The 24,286-nt window shown below is 37.6% G+C and overlaps 1 pseudogene; it reads left to right on the top strand.

The window, feature by feature from the left end:
• Positions 1–24,286, top strand: part of LOC107733920 (sodium/calcium exchanger 2-like) — a 100,546-nt pseudogene that overhangs the window by 58,911 nt on the left and 17,349 nt on the right.

Here is a 24,286-nt window from a genome sequence, read left to right as displayed (position 1 = left end):
AAACACCATCATGGTAACACACATGAAACTGAAATAATGCAATAAACATTCATTTAACAACATTAGGTGTAACACACAACCCTAATATACAAAACTGATAAGAAAAAACTAAGAAGAAACATACTTATTTCAACAAAAAACATCAAATTTCAAATGTAACAGGGAATTCTGGGAATGTCAATTCACTGTAAATTATACAGTGTCTTTTTCACTTCCAAAAATGATATACTACTGTAAAATTACATGTAATGTCCAATACAGTTTTTCACCATATATAGTAGGGGAATTTACCGTTAACCATTTAACAGGTTTTTACTGTAGCATTTTTACAGTCTTTTACCATTAAATTCACGGTCATTTTTTACAGTGTGGACTCGTGGGTCGGCATTCTGTTTGCTGGAGATGCGGAGCTTGATAGGTCAATACTCATTACCTGAGCAGAGAGGGATATATTGATCTCTCCTGATCCCCGACTAAGAGTAGAGGGGCCACGTTATTTTTCTTTGTCTGTTAATGGAAGCTGGATGCGATCTTCCTCATCGAGGCTTTAGTTCACCGATCGCAGACGGGGCGATTGGGCTTCAAATGAGGCTCTTGAATCAAAACACTCAGAAGTGGAGAAATATCGGCTCGGAATTAACACTCAGAAATCAAATTGGCCAATTTACAGTCACAGAAATAGCTGGAGCTGTGACTGACAGACAGATGAGAACAATATCTCACTTCCTCTCGCCTCTGTCTCACACATGCATCTTTGTCTCTCTCCTTACAAAATAACTTGACTGCAAGTGGCCCAAGTACTTATTCCAGCTATAATTCGTACATCTCTCCCTCTCCTTCTTATGCACTAGAAAGCAATGATGTTTCTTTAATCAATTTTAAAGGTGTCTAACCTGCCCAGAGGATTTTTTTTATTACTAAGAGCTTGATCTTTCATATCTTAGGAGTCTTAATGGGATTTTCAGGGTAGTTCATCCAATAAAAAATTAAAATGTCTGTCATTTACTCACCCTCATTTTATTAAAAAAATTCTTTTTCTTCAACAGAACATAAAAACACCAATTTCGAGGATTTTTTTGTTCTGGTTGAGTTACAATAAATCAGGACCGGAGCTTTCAAGCTTCCAAAAGAACACAAAATCTCCATAAACGTATCATAAAAGTAGTCTGTATACTAGTGTATATTATATTATTATAATCTCTTAAAGTCATATGACAGATTCAGATACCAAAATGTAAGTCATTATTCATGATAATGGCTAATCACTGGTTCATTGAGTCTTTTTTTTTCATGAACGAATCATTTGTGAACTGGATCTACTGAATCATTTAAAAGATTCAAAATCAAAGATTCATTCAGACATTGCTACTTTTTCGTGAACATGGCAGGAGTGTAGACTTTAATTATACTGGTGCTTTTGCAACTTGATTTATTATAATTGCATGTCAAAGAATACTGTCTACAGCCATTTTTGTGTGTGTTTTTGGAAGTAAAAAGACATTGGTTTGGAAAAGCACGAGTGAGAGTAAGTCATGACAGGATTTTCATTTAGATTTTCACCAAGAGAAACATTTGAGCCAAAGTTAATATTTAACTATGACAGCTGTCATAGTACATTGTCATATAGTATAGAGCTAAAATGAATGTGGACTGCAGCTCAAATCATTTGATATTGAGAGAATTTGATGAGAAATGTTTGAGATCATATTAAGATCTTAAACTTTTGATTGCAGACTTTGGGAGCAACGTTTGAGATCTCTCCTGAAACTCTAGCAGCAACACTTTTGAGATTACTGTTGACTTTTGTTCAGGAGAAAGTTGTGAAAAGTAGGAGACTTCAGCAACAGACTCTATTTCATCTGCATTTAATTGCATTTCTGTCTAGGTGAAACAAGTGAGATCTCATTTTGTGATTTTTCCTTCTTGCAATTATATGACCAAACTTGTTTGTTCTTATGCACATGTGAAATAACCCAAATGCATTTGCAGAATAATCTGAAAAGCGCGTGGAAAGGTGTTGGAATGAGTTTGACTTTAACTGCTAGTTAACCGTAGTTCAGACTGATCTCCACACAGTCCAGTCTGATGTTATTTCTAGATGGTGTCAAGCTCATTATTTGATGGTTTGCTTCAGGCGTGTTTGTGTGTGTGTGTGTCACCTCTGTAGCGGCCCACAGTCTGCCGCGAGGCAGAGGGCTTGTACCGCTGCACAGCATGCTGGGAGATTACAAGGCCGCCTCATTAACAGCATCTCTGGGCTGCCCACCTGAACATTGATGAATGGACACCCTTTAAGTCATTAGGCTGTTGATGCATTTGTGTCAGTGTGTGTTTGTCCACTAACAGACTCTTTCACTCAGCTAACAGACTACTGACAGTGACTAACAGACGGGAGACAGCTGGAGGTGAATCAGTCACTTACCTGTTTGCTTGACTTTAAAGGAGCTCTCATCTCATCCTGTCTCATTTCATCTCTTTCATCTCGTCTCTTCTCCTGTCCTATTATCTCATCAAGTCTCATTTCAGTGCTTCATCTCTTATTCTCTCCTCTCATTTGGTCTCCTCTCATCTTGTCTTGTTTCGTTTCATTCCCTCTTATCATGTCATACTTCTCTCTCTTCTCTTCTTATCTCATCCTGTTTCATCTCCTCTCTCTTGTCTCATTTCATCTCATCTCCTCTCTTCTCCCCATGTATATACACACAGCACATGTATTCATGGCGAATGCCAAACAGAAACGGGAGAGAAAGAGACGAGAAAGAGCTGAGGGGTAGAGAATGAATGAGTGGGTGGATGGACGAGACGGAGGAGGAGTGGGCGGGGGGAAAGGAAATGAACAGAGAGCGAGAAGAGGGAGAGACGGTAGAGAACAGACGAGAGCAGAGAGACCTGGAGAGGAAGAGAAGAGCTGTACTGACTGTGATTGTCGCTCCAACACAAATCACAATCTCGCTGATGCTGCTGAGCTTCTACATACAGCTGGAGAAACTTCACCTCGCTTCACCTGCATTACAGGATTCACACATTAAAATAAGACACTTGTGTTACAAACAGACTGAATATCCAACCATTCTCTCTCTAAGAAAACTTCTCTGATTTGTCTTGTTTAGGGGCTCCTTCAGGCCCAGAGCAAAACTGTCGGATTCTGGAAGTAAAAATCTCAATAATTTTCTCCACAGAGAAATAGATTCAAGCAGTGATGCATGAACCCTTCAAAACAGATTTACGATGAGCTCTGGGACTGTGATTTGATGAAATATGCTGCTCAAGTCACAAATCAATATGATTTGCATGCAACTTACTACATTACCCACAATCCTAATGCAACATCTGCTCAACAGTGACTCCCGTGATGCATTGTGAGTCAAGTCAAACTGATATAAGTGTACATATTTTGAAATGAATGTCAAATATGTGGTATTTTATAGTTGTAAATAGAATTGTATCTAATTCCCTCAAGAAAACACTTTGTAATTTTTTACTACAGTACTAAAATTTTTGTGGTTTGTTTAATTCATTGACAATTTATTGGCAAATTTTGTTGAAAAGCCTATGGAGAAAATGAAAGGGAGAACACTTTTTGGAGCCGAGGCACCCACTTTTACACTCTATTGGTTAATTTCAGATAAGAATTCTAATCTTGTCATAATTGTGTCATTTCATTTATCACAGTATCCCTTCCACAGCGATTCATTAATGAACCCCTGATATCTTCAGCACTGATATCCTGAAAGCCCCTGGTTACAGCTTTTCATGCATGCTCCTCCAGCGTAATTTCATCTGATTATGGCATTTCATGATCTAATGTGCCCTGTTGACCTGTTTTCGTCATTGTCCATTATTGTGAAATTGATGCATGATGTAAGTGAGCCAGCCAGCCAAACATTGCAGGCCTGATCCACACACAGCGTTGTAATTTGATTCTGTTTATCATCATTGCCAAAGCTTGACTAGAGCTGGCTGTAAAGAACCATCAGTAATTTCCTGATTCAAATCAGTTCATTACAGTCAGATGTGATAATATTTTTTGGTTGATGTGCAGTCATTTTTCTTAATTTTTCTTGTCCAACAGCACTTTGGCTATATTTAGAATAGCATATAGTCCTACTATACTGTGCATATTATGCATTATGCACATTTTCGGATACCTCAATACAACCAGAGCACAAGGCATGAAATACTGTATCCCACAATGCAGTGTATTGTACTTGACCTTTCTTTACAATCAACTGCAATTTTTAATCTCATTCATGATTTAATTGGTCTGTCAAAAGGTACAAGGCACAACATTGTTAAACATAATTGAATTACACTGAAAATAAATAACCCTATTATTTTCCAACTTATTGCTTTTAGCGGAGTTAAACTTGCACATAAAGTCAAGATTATAATATTGCATATGCATGCTACTGTTTGAAATGTTTACCATGCACACTGTCAAATAATATTTTTACAAATAGTATCAAAGCTAATAAGGAACGTTCTCAGAACTTTGGCTAACGTTTTGGTAAGGTTCTTTCAGTAACATTAAAACGTTAATACAAATGTATCTGGTCTTTAATAATGTTCTCAACGTTAGCACAAAACGTCATTTATACATCATTCATGAAATGTTTTTTTTTCTCAAATATTTCAGTTGGACGTTTGTGTAACATTTTTTTTTTAAATTACTACTTGTTTTAGAATGTTCAGAGAACATTCAACAGTAACGTTCGCGTAATATTTGAAAAATAATAAAATGGAATGTTTGTATAACCAAGAAAATTTTTTTTTTAGAATTTTTAGAACATTTAAAAAAACTGGATGTTTTGAATGTTCAGAACATCAGAAATAACATTTCATAACTTAATAGGTACATTAGCAAAAGTTCTTAGGATATATTTTGTCAGCTGGGATGCAGCATAGTGCTGTACAGTATGCAATAATCCAGACTTTTTACAGTACATATAATGTGACTTCATGCATGTTTACACAATATAAGATGATTCCTGGTGCCGTTTCAGGGAAAAACGTAAATGTTTGGTCTCAGGTGATAATGAAACACCATTAAACTCCAGGAGCTCCTCAAGATATCAGTAGCTTAGAACTGTTTGTTCCTTTTCAGGTGTAAATGAGACATATTGAGCGCCCTCAATGTGAGATTTTTCAGGTCTTTCTTTTTCCCCCCTCAGCCTACAGTGTGTGTGTGTGTGTGTGTGTGTTTTTGATCTGAGGTTCAGAGTGAAGCTGGTGGGTGGTATTGCACATTTGTGAGCTTTGGCCAGCTTGACTGTGCTTGGCTGCAGATGTAGGTGGTAATGACATTCAAAGCATTACAAATTAAACCCATCAGTCTAACAGAAATTTTGAAGTTTTGTACATTTCAATGGACATGTTGTGCTCATATTAAAATAATCATGTTAATGCATTTTGTAGTGTAATTCAGTACATTGCTTTACTATTTCACAGATAAAGGTCAAGTGTGTAAGCTTTTCGATATATTCTCCTTTCTCAGTTATCTAACATTTTTTAAATGTTGCTACTTGTTTCAAAATATTCAGAGAACATTTAAAAATAACATTCCCATAACGTTTGTATGTTCCCTTAATGTTCATATAACCAAGAAAAAATCTGACGTTTTGAACATTCAGAAATAACGCTTTTTTTTTTTTGGACATATTTTAGTTAGCTGCATGGGGAGTTATCTGATCCTTAATAATGTTCTCGAAATGTTAGCACAAAAACGTTATTTATACATCAACGTTCGTGGAATGTTTTATTTCTGAAACATTTTAGTTGGATGTTCATCAAACTTTTTTTTATAAATTGTTACTACTTGTTTAAAAGTAACACTACCCTAATGTTTGCGTGTTCTCTTAACGTTCACGCAACCAAGAAATTAAAACATTTAAAAACTTGATGTTTTGAATGTTCAGAGAACATTTAAAAGTAACATTCCCATAATGTTTGCGAAATCATGAAATGGAATGTTCCCTAAATGTTCGCATAACTAAAAAAGAAAAAAAAAATACTGGACATTTTGAATGTTCAGAGAGCATTCAGAAGTAATGTTTCCGTAACGTTAGCATATTTTTGTTACCTGGGAAGTCATTGGTATACTTTGACTTTTTGAACTAAACAATTTCTGATGTTCTGAATATAAGAAAGTCTGTTCAAATGATGATAGCTGCAGAACGGAAGTCTTTCCTCAACATCTACTCATCTCAGTTAAGCTGTCAAGGTCTATTAAGCAGATTTTATGATTGCAGGTTCACTGTAGAGCATAAAACGACTAAATCAGCATTTGCAAAATTCATGAAGCGTCGTTCAGAGGGCCTGCGAGTGAAGTCGAACACCACGCTACCATCTGCTCGAACGGCCACATGTCGGGTCTGGAGCTCGTTTTAAACACAGTAAATCAAGATGATGCAGAACAATTCAATTCTCACCTCTGCCTCGCAGTGTGTCTGGCATCAGATTGTGTCGAGTGCAGAATTGAGTTTTTCCCAGGAGTTAAATGAATCCTGTGAGTTTGTTAGACTAGCAGTGACATTAACTCTAAATCTAAGGCCCCGTCCACACGGAGACACGTTTAGCTGCATACGCATCACAATGCAGGTGTTATTGTATATAAAATGATAAATTGCGTTCACACAGATTTCTGTGTGGTCACAGCTAGAGAAATGTGTGTGTGTGTTTGTGTTTCAGGATCTGCTATGATGGTGAGGATGAAACTTGAAAATGCCACCAGAAGAATATCAGAAACGACGCCACATAGAAAAAGATTCATAAAAGCAAAATCTGACTTATATTCCATATCTAGGGTTATGGGTAATCTATAACAGTTTAAAACGCACAAATGCTTTTTAAGTAGGTGTCAAACATCTAGTTCAAAATAAAATCTTAAAATAGGACAATTTGTGAATCCCCCCCCCCAAAAAAAAAATTGGATAGCAATATTTCATACAATTACAGTAGCTGTTTTTTTTATTTGTATTTTATTAAATACAAATTTTTATTTAAAAAAACAACTTTAAATTTATATTTCATATTATTTTTGTTATTCATTCATAATTGTAATAATTATTTAAGATTTAATTTATTATGTATATTTCAAAATAACACATATGTTGGAAATATTACATTTCGGCCAAGACTTTATAGTATAATCTTCATTTTTAAGTTTTTGTATGCATAGATTTTAAAAGAATCATCCTTTTCTTATTTAATCTATCTTCTCCATCTTTCTTTTTTTTTCTATTTTTTTCCTCCCTAATATATATCTGTCATTTTCTTTCTCATGTTGCTGGCAGCTTCCTTATACAGAATCCCATTCATTCACATTAAACATCAAATATTAAAAGCTCTATTAATATGAGATGTAACTGAGGACCTGTGTTCTCTTTAATCAGTTTAATGACACAATAATTACTCATCTGTTTCATCTGTGAGGTGGCTGTGAAGATTTACTGTTGAATCGTATAGTGTAATGACTTCAACCTTTGCATTAATCCTGTTAATGAGCATTAATAAAGTATCCTAAATATAGGACTCTGACACTTGTAGCTGTGATAGAAGGGCACATGTCGCTGTGAATTCTAGGCCAGCTTGTCTGTTTGAAGTTCTTGTACAGTGTTGTACGTTCACAGCGTCCTCTCTCTGTTTTACTAATAATAATCTGTGTTTAGCATATGCAAATGTTATTCTATTTTCCTGGTGATTAGAGCTCAGCATGTTAATGTGAAGCCCTTGACTTTTCTCACTGCTTTCGTTTGATTTTTCAGGTCTCAGCTGTTGAAATAATATTTGAGCATAAAGCATAATGTAACATTATAACATTACATAATGTTACTTTGATCCTGCAGTTTAAGAAAAGCAGCTTAATTACTTGATGTCAAAAGTGGAACTGGAATTAGTCAAAATATTGTTGCCTGAGACACTTGCACTCTGTCATCATACGCTTTTAGATGCTCTTGCATCATCAGATATTCATCAATCATCAGACACTCTTTTACCATCATACAGAATCCCATTCATTCACATTAAACATCAAATATTAAAAGCTCTATTAATATGAGATGTAACTGAGGACCTGTGTTCTCTTTAATCAGTTTAATGACACAATAATTACTCATCTGTTTCATCTGTGAGGTGGCTGTGAAGATTTACTGTTGAATCGTACAGTGTAATGACTTCAACCTTTGCATTAATCCTGTTAATGAGCATTAATAAAGTATCCTAAATATAGGACTCTGACACTTGTAGCTGTGATAGAAGGGCACATGTCGCTGTGAATTCTAGGCCAGCTTGTCTGTTTGAAGTTCTTGTACAGTGTTGTACGTTCACAGCGTCCTCTCTCTGTTTTACTAATAATAATCTGTGTTTAGCATATGCAAATGTTATTCTATTTTCCTGGTGATTAGAGCTCAGCATGTTAATGTGAAGCCCTTGACTTTTCTCACTGCTTTCGTTTGATTTTTCAGGTCTCAGCTGTTGAAATAATATTTGAGCATAAAGCATAATGTTACATAATGTAACATTATAACATTACATAATGTTACTTTGATCCTGCAGTTTAAGAAAAGCAGCTTAATTACTTGATGTCAAAAGTGGAACTGGAATTAGTCAAAATATTGTTGCCTGAGACACTTGCACTCTGTCATCATACGCTTTTAGATGCTCTTGCATCATCAGATATTCATCAATCATCAGACACTCTTTTACCATCAGATGCTCTTCTACAATGAAACGTTCTTCCAGCATCAGACGGTCTCCCAGAATCAGATATTCGTCAATCATCAGACACTCTTTTACCATCAGATGCTCTTCTACAATGAAACGTTCTTCCAGCATCAGATGCTCTTCCGGCATCAGACGATCTTGCATCATCAAACATTCTTCTGTCATGATGCACTCTTCTAGAATCAGATGCTCTTCCAAAATCAGATGTTCTTCCAGAATCAGACGCTCTTACAGCATCCAAAACTCTTCCAGCATCATACTCTCTTACAGCATCCGAAACTCTTCCAGCATCAGATGTTCTTGCATCATCGGGCACTCTTCCGTCATCAGACGTTCTTCAAACATCAGCCGCTTTTCTACTATCAGATACTCTTCTACAATCAGACGTTCTTCCAGCATCTGATATTCTTCTGTTATCAGGCGCTTCTTGAAGAATCTGATGCTCTTCCATCGTCAGATGTTTTCGAGCATCTGACGCTCTTCCAGCATAAGACTCTTTTCAGTCTTCAGACTCTTCTGTTATCAGACATTTCTTCAAGGATCTCATGCTCTTTCATCATCAGACGTTTTCAAGCATCTGACGCTCTTCCGTCATCAGACATTCTTCAAGCATCAGATGTTCTTCTGTCATCAGATGTTTTTTCAGGCATCTGACGCTCTTCCAGCATCAGACCCTTTTAATGCGTCAGAAGCTTGTCAAGCATTCTTCCATGATCAGACACTCTTCTGTTATCAGACGTTTCTTCAAGAATCTGATTCTCTTCCATCATCAGACGTTCCTCCATCATCAGATGCTCTGGCATTATCAGAAGATTCTTCAAGAATTAGTCGTTTTTCTGTCATCAGTTATTCTTCCAGCATTAGACATTCTTCAAGCATTAGATGCTCTTTCATCTTCAGATGTGTTTTTTTCAAGCATCACACACTCTTCTATCATCAGAGGTTCTTCAAGTATCAGACACTTTTCATTAATGAGACATTCTCTTTAAGCATCAGACATTTTTCCAGCATCATATCCGTAAAGCCATCATCAGATACTGCTCTAATCAAATAGAGTGTTCCAGCTTTATGGGTGGGTGGGAGAAATTAAGCAACTGTTCACTCTCTGAGATGGAATCTACGGCCTTCTCAATCACATCACCATCTGTGTGTGTGTGTGTGTGTGTGTGTAGGTGAGTCTCCGAGAGAGACTGTTCACAAATTGCATTGTAAATGACATTTTCAAAGGCCATGTACAAAAATAAGACTGATAAGAGTTTGAGTGTATGTTGATAATCAAGTGAGGCTGGCTGTAATAAACAGCAGGCAAGGTAATGCTCTGTGTGGACGCATCCAGCTTGTAAGAATTAATGAAGGAACATCAGGGTTTTCCCAAAAGCCTTAGAAGAATCAGAGGATACCGCTTCTCATTTCAATGACCTGAAATAAAGCCAGGACACGATCACTTGAGACATTAGCTGCATGTTCTCAGTGTTTTGTAAACACTGTAGTCGCTGCCAAATAAAATGATTGAATAGCCAAACCGTTCAGTGAAACAAATAACTGTGTAACGTCTGAATGTGCACAGGCTCAAGGGCCAGTCACCCAGATTTTAAGCATGCAAAATTATTTCATACCCTGCAGTATGGACAGAAGGATATGTATGAGCTCCAGGGCTTCTGTTTTGAATAAATAAGAAAATCGAATAAATGAACAATGTTAAAATATCTAATTTACTCCAGTTTTCAGTGACTGTGCCAACCATGCATCTCATTTTTTATTTAAAAGCTTGTATTCTTTTGAACTACTTTTAGTGCAAAACCACCAAAATAAGAGGTTGCTGCATGTTTCATTTTTAGACAAAATCCTCTGTTGTTCTTTTCACCTAGAATCAGATGCTCTTCCAAAATCAGATGTTCTTCCAGCATCAGACGCTCTTACAGCATCCGAAACTCTTCCAGCAACAGATGTTCTTGCATCATCAGACATTCTTCTGTCATGATGCACTCTTCTAGAATCAGATGCTCTTCCAAAATCAGATGTTCTTCCAGCATCAGACGCTCTTACAGCATCCGAAACTCTTCCAGCAACAGATGTTCTTGCATCATCAGACATTCTTCTGTCATGAGGCACTCTTCCGTCATCAGACGTTCTTCAAACATCAGCCGCTTTTCTACTATCAGATACTTCAGACGTTCCAGACGTTCTTCCAGCATCTGATATTCTTCTGTTATCAGGCGCTTCTTGAAGAATCTGATTCGTCAGATGCGTCAGATGTTTTCGAGCATCTGACGCTCTTCCAGCATAAGACTCTTTTCAGTCTTCAGACTCTTCTGTTATCAGACATTTCTTCAAGGATCTCATGCTCTTTCATCATCAGACGTTTTCAAGCATCTGACGCTCTTCCGTCATCAGACATTCTTCAAGCATCAGATGTTCTTCTGTCATCAGATGTTTTTTCAGGCATCTGACGCTCTTCCAGCATCAGACCCTTTTAATGCGTCAGAAGCTTGTCAAGCATTCTTCCATGATCAGACACTCTTCTGTTATCAGACGTTTCTTCAAGAATCTGATTCTCTTCCATCATCAGACGTTCCTCCATCATCAGATGCTCTGGCATTATCAGAAGATTCTTCAAGAATTAGTCGTTTTTCTGTCATCAGTTATTCTTCCAGCATTAGACATTCTTCAAGCATTAGATGCTCTTTCATCTTCAGATGTGTTTTTTTTCAAGCATCACACACTCTTCTATCATCAGAGGTTCTTCAAGTATCAGACACTTTTCATTAATGAGACATTCTCTTTAAGCATCAGACATTTTTCCAGCATCATATCCGTAAAGCCATCATCAGATACTGCTCTAATCAAATAGAGTGTTCCAGCTTTATGGGTGGGTGGGAGAAATTAAGCAACTGTTCACTCTCTGAGATGGAATCTACGGCCTTCTCAATCACATCACCATCTGTGTGTGTGTGTGTGTGTGTGTGTAGGTGAGTCTCCGAGAGAGACTGTTCACAAATTGCATTGTAAATGACATTTTCAAAGGCCATGTACAAAAATAAGACTGATAAGAGTTTGAGTGTATGTTGATAATCAAGTGAGGCTGGCTGTAATAAACAGCAGGCAAGGTAATGCTCTGTGTGGACGCATCCAGCTTGTAAGAATTAATGAAGGAACATCAGGGTTTTCCCAAAAGCCTTAGAAGAATCAGAGGATACCGCTTCTCATTTCAATGACCTGAAATAAAGCCAGGACACGATCACTTGAGACATTAGCTGCATGTTCTCAGTGTTTTGTAAACACTGTAGTCGCTGCCAAATAAAATGATTGAATAGCCAAACCGTTCAGTGAAACAAATAACTGTGTAACGTCTGAATGTGCACAGGCTCAAGGGCCAGTCACCCAGATTTTAAGCATGCAAAATTATTTCATACCCTGCAGTATGGACAGAAGGATATGTATGAGCTCCAGGGCTTCTGTTTTGAATAAATAAGAAAATCGAATAAATGAACAATGTTAAAATATCTAATTTACTCCAGTTTTCAGTGACTGTGCCAACCATGCATCTCATTTTTTATTTAAAAGCTTGTATTCTTTTGAACTACTTTTAGTGCAAAACCACCAAAATAAGAGGTTGCTGCATGTTTCATTTTTAGACAAAATCCTCTGTTCTTTTCACTGAACAAATTTGACAAATATTGTGTGCATATTGAAAAAATGCTATTCAGCTGGAGATGAGCAATTAACGCACATGCACTAGGCTCTACGAAAGAGACATAAAATCTAGCTTGCATCAGGTCCCAATTTCTTTCTTCCCATAATTTCCTGTTGTCTCTGTGCTACCTTCATCAACAAAAAGCTGTAAAACAGTCCAAAATCAGGCATTATTCACAGCTTTTGTGCACATAAATTTGACTCCGAAGTAAACAGAAACCATGTTCCTTCTATCCCTCATCACAGACTCCTTCAGCGACGATAAGATGTTGTTAGAGTATTGTGTTCTTGTACTCGAAAGGTCAAATTAGGTTATGAGTCCCACTTCAGCGATGATGCACGCCGGGCCTGTAGCTTTCATTTGGACAGCGGCCCTGATGTTTAAGGGGAGGAATGAGGTTTCATCTGGATGAGTTCCATCTCATCAGGATGCTTCAAGGAATTTCTTGGTTAAATTATGTCAACATGTTTAATGTGTAAGTGTTACTTTATACTTATACTTTATAATTATACTTTCATAACAGTTCAGAATAGTTTCATATTATAAATCTGTGGTGATGCATGAACGTGTTTCTATTTTCTTTTCTTTTTTCTGTGGCAATCGAGATGCTGCAGACAGAGCTTTTTTATTCAACCTGGAATATTCCTTTGTGTCTCTAATTATGAATGGAAAATGCAGTCTGCTTAACATAACATACAGCAACATTTAATGTGTGGGTAACAGTGATGTTTTAGTATCATTGAAATACTGTATGTTTATAAAGTTTTTATTATTTTTTATTTCAGTTTTAGTTATTTTAGTTCACCAAGATAAACTAAATTTTTTATTGCATCTTTTTTATCAACATTTCAACCACTTATAACATAAACATAACCAAACCAACCAACAGACAAGATAAACTAAATTAAAATGGGAAATTTTATTTTATCATAGGTAACAATTTTTTTTAATGGTTTTAATTTTAGGGTCAGGGTTTACTATAATAACCCTGGTGGTGCATAATGCATTGTTTTTCTGTTTTCTTAATAATAAAATTAACAACAATATATTATAACAAGTGTGCCTCCTCATAGAGTGAAAAATTCACAGAAGACTAACAAGAAGATGCATCAGTGCATAAACAAGATCCAGTAATGAACAAAACAGAAATGGATGGACTAACCATGGAAACTAGTTAAGTAAAAGCTTTTCTAAAGAAAAATGTTTTCAGGCTTGATTTAATAGCAGATGAGTCTATAATGACTGTATGTGTAGTCTGTAATGACTCTGGGTAGTGCGTTTCGGCGCATAATAGGAAAAGGCTTCAAGTTTCTCAATTCTGCACAACAGGCACATATTTATCAGATATTTGTCAGCGGCTGAATGAGCCATGGCTGAGTGTTTCTGAAAAGTATTTTGGTAAAATAAAGAATTGTGTTTAGCCTTGCCGTGGCTTAAGTGCTCTATCAGTGCTAGTTTGAATAGTTGCACGTAACTTGCTTATGTAAGAGTGAACTTCTCAATCTGTTTGAGAATAGCCTGAAAAGAAATGCTGCATCAGTGTGTGTGTGTGTGTGTGTGTGTGTGTAATATGTGTGCCGTGGTCAGTGTGCACTGGCTTTGGCATGTGAGTGCACTTGCTGAAACAGCTAAATGGATGAATCACTGCGCACGTGGGAATGTTTGTATGTATGACAGAAGAGTGAAAGAGAGAGGGTGCATTATGGTGAATCTCATGAAAACATGTCCAAGTCCCATTTTTTAAAATAAAAAAAATATATATATTGAAGCATGTTTTTAAGGATTAATTCACCCAATGAATCCCCCCCCCCTGCAGATCCTCTGCAGTGAATGGGTGCCGTCAGAATGAGAGTCCAAACAGCTGATAAAAACATCACAATCCACACCACTCCAGTCCATCAGTTAACATCTTGAGAAGCCAAAAGCTGCTTGTTTTTAAGAAACAAATCCATCAAGACGTTTTTAACTTTAAGCCATCACTTTGGGCCAAAATACATATAGTCCGTAATCCATAAAAATGCTTCCTCCAGTGATAAAGTCCGTCTCCTGTTGTTTCTCACATTAAAATCCACCGACATATTTGTTTAGAACTGTTTTGGAGATTTGTTTTGGCTTGTAAACGCTGTTTGATCTGTGCACATTTCTCTCCTGATTCAGACAAGATGACTTTTTCACTAGAGGAAGCGTTATTATGGATTATGGACTTGTATTTTAGCCGGAAGCAATGGTTTGAAAATGTCTTGATGGATTTGTTTCTTAAATCATATTTTTGCTTCTCAAGATGTTAACTGATGGACTGGAGTGTGGATTTTTGTGATGTTTTTATCAGCTGTTTGGACTCTCATTCTGACGGCACCCATTCACTGCAGAGCATCCATTGGTGAGCAAGTGATGTGATGCTAAATTTCTGCAAATCTGATGAAGAAACAAACACATCTACATCTTGGATAGCCTGAGGATGAGTGAATGTTGTCATTGTATTTATTTTAGTCATTATTTTTGCAGTTACATTTGGTGATTGTGCTAGTGGTGCAGAAATTATACACTTTACCTTTATTTTGAGGTGGTTTAACACAAATATTTGCTTTAAATCCAATATTTTATTCACTGTTTTTTACTGACTTTCTGACTGTCTTTCTGCTCCATTTCTCTGTAATGGATCACCCCCACCAACCCTTTGTGGGGTCGCTATGGAAACGTCCTGGTTGTGTGGGGGAATATCTCTGAGTCGGACCCCAACACTGATGCCAAACTCTTCCCTCTTCATTGTAAAAACATCTACATACATTTTATACAGACCTATACAACTGCATTCAGTTTTTCTGTTTCTCTCTCAGTGTCTATCATTCTATATTCTCATAAGCAGCGAGCTCGTCTGTGATCTCCAAAGCATCTGTTTTGTACTTCCTTTAATGTGCCGTTTTAAAAGAAACATGAGTTCAGCACAGGTTCCGTCCCTGAACAGCAGAAACAAACACAGCTTCTGCATCCTGGTTATTTTAGCTCATAATATGACTCAGTGTTTGCCAGGCTGCTATATTGGGGGGATTCGTTCTCCGCAATTGACAAGCCTGCAGTCATACGAATGGCGTTACATCAGGAGAGAGATGCTCTGGTAATGAGGGGAAATTATGGGGTAACCCACTAACCTCCGTGCAACCCATCACTGCATGAAACCCGAGCACAAAGCCGTTCTGTCTGTCTGTTTAGTATTCAGAGTGAAGCAGAGAGAGCAGTTCAAACTTTGTTTTAGACACAGAGCTGCTCTGTGATGGAATAAGGCCATTTAGAATGAGACAATTGGAGGAAAAAGAAGGACGAGTGAGTGAGTATGGATAGCGTGCTCTGAATTTAGAAACATCTAAGTGTCTGTAAAATTATATTTAAAGAGAGAGAGCGAGCAGGCGCCCACCTACACTCGCTGTTGTGCTATAGATCAGCATTAGATTGAGAGTGTGCCTGCTGGAAAGAAAATTCACTAATGAAATGAGGAAAAACAACCCTATAATCTCACAGTCTCTCCTCTAGAGTTTTGTAAGAGATCTCAAATGATGCTCAGATGTGTCAAGATACCAAAGTCAGAATCAGAATGAGCTTTATTGCCAGGTATGTTTACACATACGAGGAATTTGTTTTCGTGACAGAAGCTTCCACAGTGTAACAGAATGACAGTGACAGAACAAAAAACACAGATAATAAAAAATAGAACAAGTAAATAAGGAATAAAAATATATAAATTGACAATTGTATGTGCAGGTATATTACAATAGACAGTTTTGTATGTACAGGTACTGTATATTATGTGCAAATTTGAGGTGTAGTCTGAGTATGTGTGTTAGATAAATAAGTGTATGAGTGAATAAATAGTGTGTGTTCCACAGTTATTGTTAAGTGTTCATGAGATGGATTGCCTGAGGGAAGAAACTGTTCCTGTGTCTGGCCGTTCTGGTGCTCAGTGCTCTGTAGCGTCGACCAGATGGCAACAGTTCAAAGAGGGAGTGTGCTGGATGTGAGGGGTCCAGAGTGATTTTGCCAGCCCTTTTGCTCACTCTGGATGAGTACAGTTCTTGGAGAGAAGGGAGGGTTGTACCAATGATTCGCTCAGCAGTCCGGACTACCCTCTGTAGTCTTCTGAGGTCAGATTTGGTAGCTGAGCTGAACCAGACAGTTATTGAAGTGCAGAGGATGGATTCAATGATGGCGGAGTAGAACTGTTTCAGCAGCTCCTGTGGCAGGTTGAACTTCCTCAGCTGGCGAAGGAAGTACAACCTCTGCTGGGCCTTTTTCACAATGGAGTCAATGTGAGTGTCCCACTTCAGGTCCTGAGAGATTGTGGTGCCCAGGAACCTGAATGACTCCACTGCAGTCACAGTGCTGTCCATGATGGTGAGTGGGGGGAGTGCAGGGGGGTTTCTCCTGAAGTCCATGATCATCTCCACAGTTTTGAGCGTGTTGAGCTCCAAGTTGTTGAGACTGCACCAGACAGCCAGCTGCTCGATCTCCTGTCTGTAAGCAGACTCGTCACCGTCCTGAATGAGGCCGATGAGTGTGGTGTCGTCTGCAAACTTCAGGAGCTTGACAGAGGGGTCTTTAGAGGTGCAGTCGTTGGTGTACAGAGAGAATAGCAGTGGGGAGAGGACGCAGCCCTGAGGAGCTCCAGTGCTGATGGTGCGGGTGTTGGATGTGAGTTTTCCCAGCCTCACTAGCTGCTGCCTGTCTGTCAGGAAGCTGTTGATCCACTGACAGACGGAGGTGGGCACGGAGAGCTGAGTTAGTTTGGGCAGGAGGAGGTTTGGGATGATAGTGTTAAAGGCCGAGCTGAAGTCCACGAACAGGATCCTCACATAAGTCGCTGGTCTGTCTAGATGTTGCAGAACATAATGCAGTCCCATGTTTACTGCATCGTCCACAGCCCTGTTTGCTCTGTAGGCAAACTGAAGAGGATCCAGTAAGGGTCCAGTAATGTCCTTCAGGTGGGCCAACACCAGTTTTTTCAAAAGACTTCATGACCACAGACGTTAGAGCCACAGGTCTGTAGTCATTAAGTCCCGTAATTTTGGGTTTCTTTGGGACGGGGATGATGGTGGAGCGTTTGAAGCATGAAGGGACTTCGCACAGCTCTAGTGATCTGTTGAAGATCTGTGTGAAGATGGGGGCCAGCTGGTCAGCACAGCTGACAGCTGGTCAGCCAGCTGGTTGAGCAATCTGACAGCTGGTCTGCTGTCAGATTGCTCAAAGTTTGCTCTCTCATAGCGCAGGAGACTTAATGGACTCTCAAATGTTTCTCCTGAAAATTTTTAGTAGTACTAAACAATATTTTATTGTTCACTAAAGCTATAACTATTAAAAAAATATTTTTGGTAATTGAAATAAAGCAGATAAAATAAAATATATATAAAAAAACGTTAAAAAAAAACTAGAAGTGTTTTATTGATTACAAAAATGTCATTATTAAAAGCAATTTTCGATAATTGAAATAGAGCTGATAAAATAAATCATGAATATTAGATGAAAAACTTTAATGTAAAAAAACTAGAAATGTTGTAAACTAAAATTAGAAATGTTGCCTTGGCAACTAACTGAAATAAGTTGAAGTACTAAAATGACTAATAATAAATTAAAACTATTTAAACATTTAAAAAACATTATTATATTATTTTATATGATAAAAATCTCAAAATCACATAACTAAATTATTAAAACTTAAAAACAACAGGAAAAATAAAAACATATTCTAAATATTAATAAATACTAAAATAATACTGAAATAACACTATAAACAGATGGGAGAATTAGACAAAAAAAAGGGGGGGGGGGAAACCAGAAATTATTCATACTGAAATCACTCATGTGAAGGAAAATGTACAAATGAGATCTCATAAATATCTAATTTCCCCCCCCCCAGACAACAGTGAGATGAAATTGAGAACAACTTCACATATTCACATATTGTCTTCTAGGAAAAAGAAAAAAATCTCATGTGTGAGATCTCAATAATGTCTCAAACTTTGCACATGTTTGCCAAGATACAAAAGTCTGCAACCAAAATCAGAGATTTCAGTATAAACTCAACCATTTTGTCATTAATTATTTCTTTTCCACATTAATTTTAAAACAGTCATCTCATTTAATTAGTTTTTTTTTCTCTCTCTCTCTTGTTGCGTAGAAAAATCATCAAAGTTCATGTTTGCAATTAAATGTAACTGAATACCTATCAGAGATTTCAGTATAAACTCAACCATTTTGTCATTAATTATTTCTTTTCCACATTAATTTTAAAACAGTCATCTCATTTAATTTGTTTTTTTCTCTCTCTCTCTCGTTGCGTAGAAAAATCATCAAAGTTCATGTTTGCAATTAAATGTAACTGAATACCTCATTTCTAGTCTCCAATTCTCTGAAAGAGCAACATCTGAGCATTAAAGTTTCCTCTAGTTGCGTGACTGTGTGCAAGTGCAGAAAGGTTTTTGAGTATTTGAGCTAATAAAAGCCTGGCATACACAGATGTCCCTCTCTGAGACCTGCAGAGGACATAAACCTCCATCCTGGCAGCATTTCTATGCTTATTTCATTGTTATTTGACTCGGAGTCTCAATGTCCTGTTGCTAAACTCTTCAAAAAAAACATCACGTCCATCATCATCAGCAATAGGTCGTTGTCCTTGTACCCATGTTTCACCTCAAGAAAGCAATCCTTTTCATTGCCTACGCAGTCTTTTATTCTACAAGGTCTGTTTCTGCATCTCACATATTTTTTTATAATCACCTACTTGATTTACTCCGCTATAAAAGCGAGCTGTACAAAGCTGCAGCCTGGAGATATTTATGTTGGATTGTGAGCGCTGCGTGAGATTTGATTTTCTGATGATGACATTTACAGATGCATTTTCATAGTTTCTCCTCTTTTCTTCACTCTTTTCTCCCCAGGTCCCCTGGTGGGCTGGTTCCTCTCTGTCTTGCATCACCTCCTTTATTTCTTCTCCTCCTCTGAACTTTGAAGCCCTTTGAGGAGCAAGGCCATGGCACAGTTTTCCTCTCCCGTCCTCCTCTTGTCGCTCATCCTCGTCCTTTCTCTGCCTCCATCCTGTTCTCCTGAATCCCAGCGGGAAGAACCGTCTCTCCAGCCCTCCGTCGCTCCAGAAGCTCCATCAGAGCTCTACAGTAACCTGACGGATGACGGCGCTCCACCGAACAAACCGCGCTCTGACATGGTCGAATGCAAACCTGGAATCATCCTGCCCGTATGGAAGCCCATCAATCCCAGTCTGGGAGAGCAGGTCGTCCGGGCCATCCTGTATTTTGTCTCTCTCATGTACATGTTTCTGGGAGTGTCCATCATCGCTGATCGATTCATGGCATCTATAGAGGTCATCACATCACAGGTGGGTCTTGTCTTACAATAATTGGCTAATTTCATTCAGAGGATTAAAAAAAAGGTACAAAAGCTGTTATTGGGGTAAAAATGTACCCCTAAAAGGTGCATTTTAGAGCTAGGGTTGGGTATCAAGAACCAGTTCCAAATTTCCAAGAACCGTGGATTCAATAAGACATGCGCATTTCGCTTCCTTTGTGTGCATTTTAATGTAATTTTGAACCATTCAAGCGCAAGTAGACGTGAAAGAGAATTCATCAAACAATTCATCACTATCATATAGTGTGCAAATACTGAATTGAGTTCTCTTTCGCATCTTCTTGTACTCTTCTTTTACTTGAACAGACAAATAGCATGATTGTCAAGAAAGGACAAAAACACTGTAAGGGGCTGTTCACATGTCACGCCTAAAAACGCGTGGAAAACGCTAGGTGCGCCACTTTCTGCTTTTTTTCCAAAGCGTTTGGGCACTTGCGCTCCGGAGGCGTCTTCCGTTGCGAAGCAACCATGACCTGCGCTCTCCATGAAGACGCGGAAGTTTCAGCAAAGGATAAATGGATTTGCAGCACTAAAAATCACTTGCAAGTAGCTCTGCTACTAAACTTATTTAAAAATGGCTATCCCTGTACAGCTATGAACAGCTGTTCCTTCATCTTGGCTGAGCTTTCAATGTTGTTACGGGAAAGGATGAAGCTGATTGGTTGGTTCTTGTCACATGACCCGCGGTGCGCTTGCGGCATTCTGAAAGTTGACGCGTGCGCGTCGCGACCGCATCGCTTCCATTATGAGCGCACCTGCCGTGCGTCTACATTTGAAATAACGAACTTGAGCGTGCATAAGACGCGATATGTGAACGGCCCCTAAAAGTGTCATAAAAGTAGTCTGTTTTCAAGTCTTCTGAAACGGTAGCATGGTGGTAGCAATGCCAAGGCCATGGGTTCGAATCCTTGGGAATGCATGATCCGATAAAATGCACAAAAGTGCATGCACAAAATGCACAAACGTGTCTGCCAAATGCATAAAGATAAATGTAAAATTTAAGTTGGTATTCAGTGAAAGTTCGCTCCATTATGCTTCTTCAAACTGGTGCATTTGGTCATGACATTTGTGAAAACGATACAATTATATTGAATAATATCCTTGGAATATAGTGCATGAGTCATATGGACTATGTTATTTTATGGCTTATTTTGTGTTTTTGGAGCTTGACAGCCCCTCTGGACTGTTTTGTTCTGACAAAAAGCTGAGTGAAAATTCGTAAAAAGTTTTGCAAGCCTGCATACAGGTTTGAAGCGACTAAACAATGACAGGATTTTCAGTTTTTGGTGAACTCTTTTTTTAAAAAGTGTAACCTTCACCTGAGCTCAGTTTAGCTTGTAATTGCTGTTATTAAAATAAAAACAACCGTGACTGTTTCTGCAGCCTCTGAATGTTTAATGGGATGCAAATGCTTGCAGTGTGCTTGATGTTTTTTCTTTCTTTCTGCTAAAACGACTGACTCGTCAACACTTGTCAAGGGTAGATCGCCTACTCTTATCACCTCCGCTGACTCATGCGCCATAAACCTGTCGAGAGAGGAAAATTAGCCAAACCGCCTTTAGAAAGGAGGCTAGTTTTCCTTTAGTTCTTTTATTTTGTCAGAAAAGAAATCAAAAGCAAAATCAAAAACTCTAGCTTTATACAGTATTACAGGGCTGCTGAATTTGAAATGCAGCCAGATGTAGGAAATGCATTAATTTTCACATAGCTAGCGTCTTAACTCCAAAATACTTTTATAATTAAATGTGGATTACAATAAAACAAAATGAGAAATGCTGCACCATCATGGCACAGTCACAAACATTTGCTTTCAAGTTTGTCAGTGTTGTTATTTCACTAAATCTGAAATCAAAATAGACCTATATAAAGTGTAATAATAAGTATTATTAATATTATTATGCTTAAATCAGACTGGATTTGTGCTTCATCACCATCTGTCTGTGCTTTATAACCAAGCTAATCAATTATATCACATAATAGACTTACATTGGGTGTTAGGAGCATCTGAATTAATATATAATGACACATTCACATTTATAATCTTTAGTAGATAATCTTAAACCAAGGGGAAATATCCAAAAACCCTCAAAATTTTGACACATTAATTCATTATGCATTGAGCTATTTTTTGTATGCATATTAAAATAAAAATCTAGTCAATTAAAACCATAAAACAATGAAAATCATTGCTTGAAATTAAATAAACTTTAACTGAATTAAAATAAAATAAAATAAAATATGAAAAAGTAGTTCTAAAATAACTAAAGCAAATTAAAAGATTAATACAAACTATACTTATATATTTTTAAAAAATCAAAAACTATAAAAATGACAAAAACACAACAAAATTACTAAAATATTAACTAAAATTAAAAAATGGGGAAAAAACTAGTTCAAAATATTAATAAAAAAACAGTAATAGTATATTACTGATAGTAAAATAATAAACTAGTACAAACTAAATAATGTAAATATATTCTTAAAACTTGTGTTCGGGTCATTTTGACCTGGAGAGGATTTTTTTTCCCTGAAAATGCTAGTTAATTTTTTAATAAACAATGCTAAAATTATCCACAAATAATGCTTTTTTCACTCAATGAGGCTTACGCAGATCAATCACAAAAAAAAAAAAAAGGTTGACAAAAAGATTGAACCCAAGATTTGGAAATAATATAGCATGAGAGATTTACAAGCAATTTTTGACTGGGAACACCAAATTAGGTAAAGGATTTTCAGCACAGCAGGGTTGGCTAACATAGATCTTTTGTGAGAGTCAGTCGCTCTCTTTCTCTCAGCGGTGAGTAAATCAGCATTTCGTCTTTTGCTAAATCAAAGCCAACAGCTTTGAGTCTACCTCTTTAATCAAAGCGTCCCCTAGAAACAAGCCTCATGCACCCTTGTCAAAACATGAGGACGCGTCTGCAGGGTGGTGGCGAATGCGAGTGTGAAAGCGGCACCAGAGGCGAACAAAAATAGTTGGGAGATGTTAGCAAAGGAAGGACACAAAGAAGTGTTGTGGGGGGTATGTATGGCCTGTCAGCGGCTGCGTTCGCACCGCGAGGCCTCGTGCACACAGCTAATATTTGGAAACATCTCTGAACTGTTTATCATGTTTAGATGTGCACATTTTGAGCATGCCAAAACGCACAGTCATAAGTGTTTTTGCTGTCTGTATGCATGAAACAAGATCAGAATTGGTGCATATTAGCATTGACAATGCACACTGAGTCATAAAGAAAATAAAAGAATCCAGCATCAGTACTCTGTGTCTTTTCTTACCTTGAGCCGTCTCATCTATCTGTGCCCAGACCGCTTTAGATGCATCATTGTGAGCAGCAGTTATTGTTTCTAATATGCCAGTTGCAAATTATTAAAGGAAATAATTTCCAGTTCTGGATCAGAGGCTGCACCACACACACTTTAGAGCCTCCAGGCTGAAAAACTAGATTTGAACTCTTCCGTCTCAAAAGAAACAACTGAACCATGACAGTTTGACTGACTCTAGGTGCACTGAAAGTCTTATGAATAAAAACACAATGCCAGAATTACGAGCCCTGACGCTTCAGGAGTGTTATTGAGTTGTGGAGAGTGAGTAAGCTGGTTGTCTGTGCCTCAGGGTTTTGATACAGTTTGGCATCTCTTTACTAGACTGGAAAACAAAAAGAACTTCACTATAGTGCAATCAAAATAAAATGCAGTCTTCTGCCATAAAATGACTTGGGTCTAGTGATAAGCCTCAACCATTAGCAATCAATCGACTGAACAAACTGATGTCAAATCAACCAAATTTCAGAAACGTCCCTGGCTCAAAGTTTAGATTTTGTGAAAGCCAAAATATTTATTGCCATGGCTGAATATTTATTGAGTAATCCAGTGTTTTGTAGAGGGGGTCAAAATGACAGTTTTCATCTGAGCTTTGAAGCCAAATTACAGGTAGGTGAAAATGACTTTGCAGCATCATCATTTTATTTTTGAGATTGGTAGGTCTGTTAGTAAAATATGTTGACTTTAGCAATCTTTGTTGCTTGATATGCCAGTGATGACAGTCCAAAAATAACTTTTTGTTCACCAAAGTTTCAATCATTTTCAGTGGTCAAAAACTAAATGTTGGTCACTTTGCATACAGTTGCTTTCCCTTTGTCAAAACAATTGAATAGAACAAACCCATCTGAGTGCCAAAAATATTATTTTTCCAAAGTTTGTGTGCCTGTAACTCAAGAAGTATTAAAGATATATGAATACGATTTTACATTCTGGTTTTTAACAGCCTTTTCTTTTGGTATCTTCATTTTAATGGCCCTATATCAGGGCTGTCCAAACTCGGTCCTGGAGGGCCGATGTACTGCAGAGTTTAGCTCCAACTTGCTTCAACACACCTGACTGGAAGTTTCTATGCCTAGTAAGAGCTTGATTAGCTGGTTCAGGTGTGTTTAATTAGGGTTGGAGCTAAACTCTGCAGGA

This window comes from Sinocyclocheilus rhinocerous, unplaced genomic scaffold, assembly GCF_001515625.1.
Source record: "Sinocyclocheilus rhinocerous isolate Xijiao unplaced genomic scaffold, SAMN03320098_v1.1 scaffold1091, whole genome shotgun sequence".
Lineage (NCBI taxonomy): Eukaryota > Metazoa > Chordata > Actinopteri > Cypriniformes > Cyprinidae > Sinocyclocheilus > Sinocyclocheilus rhinocerous.
The sequence above is the reverse complement of the archived record's forward strand: the minus strand, read 5'-3'. Positions and strand labels throughout refer to the sequence as shown.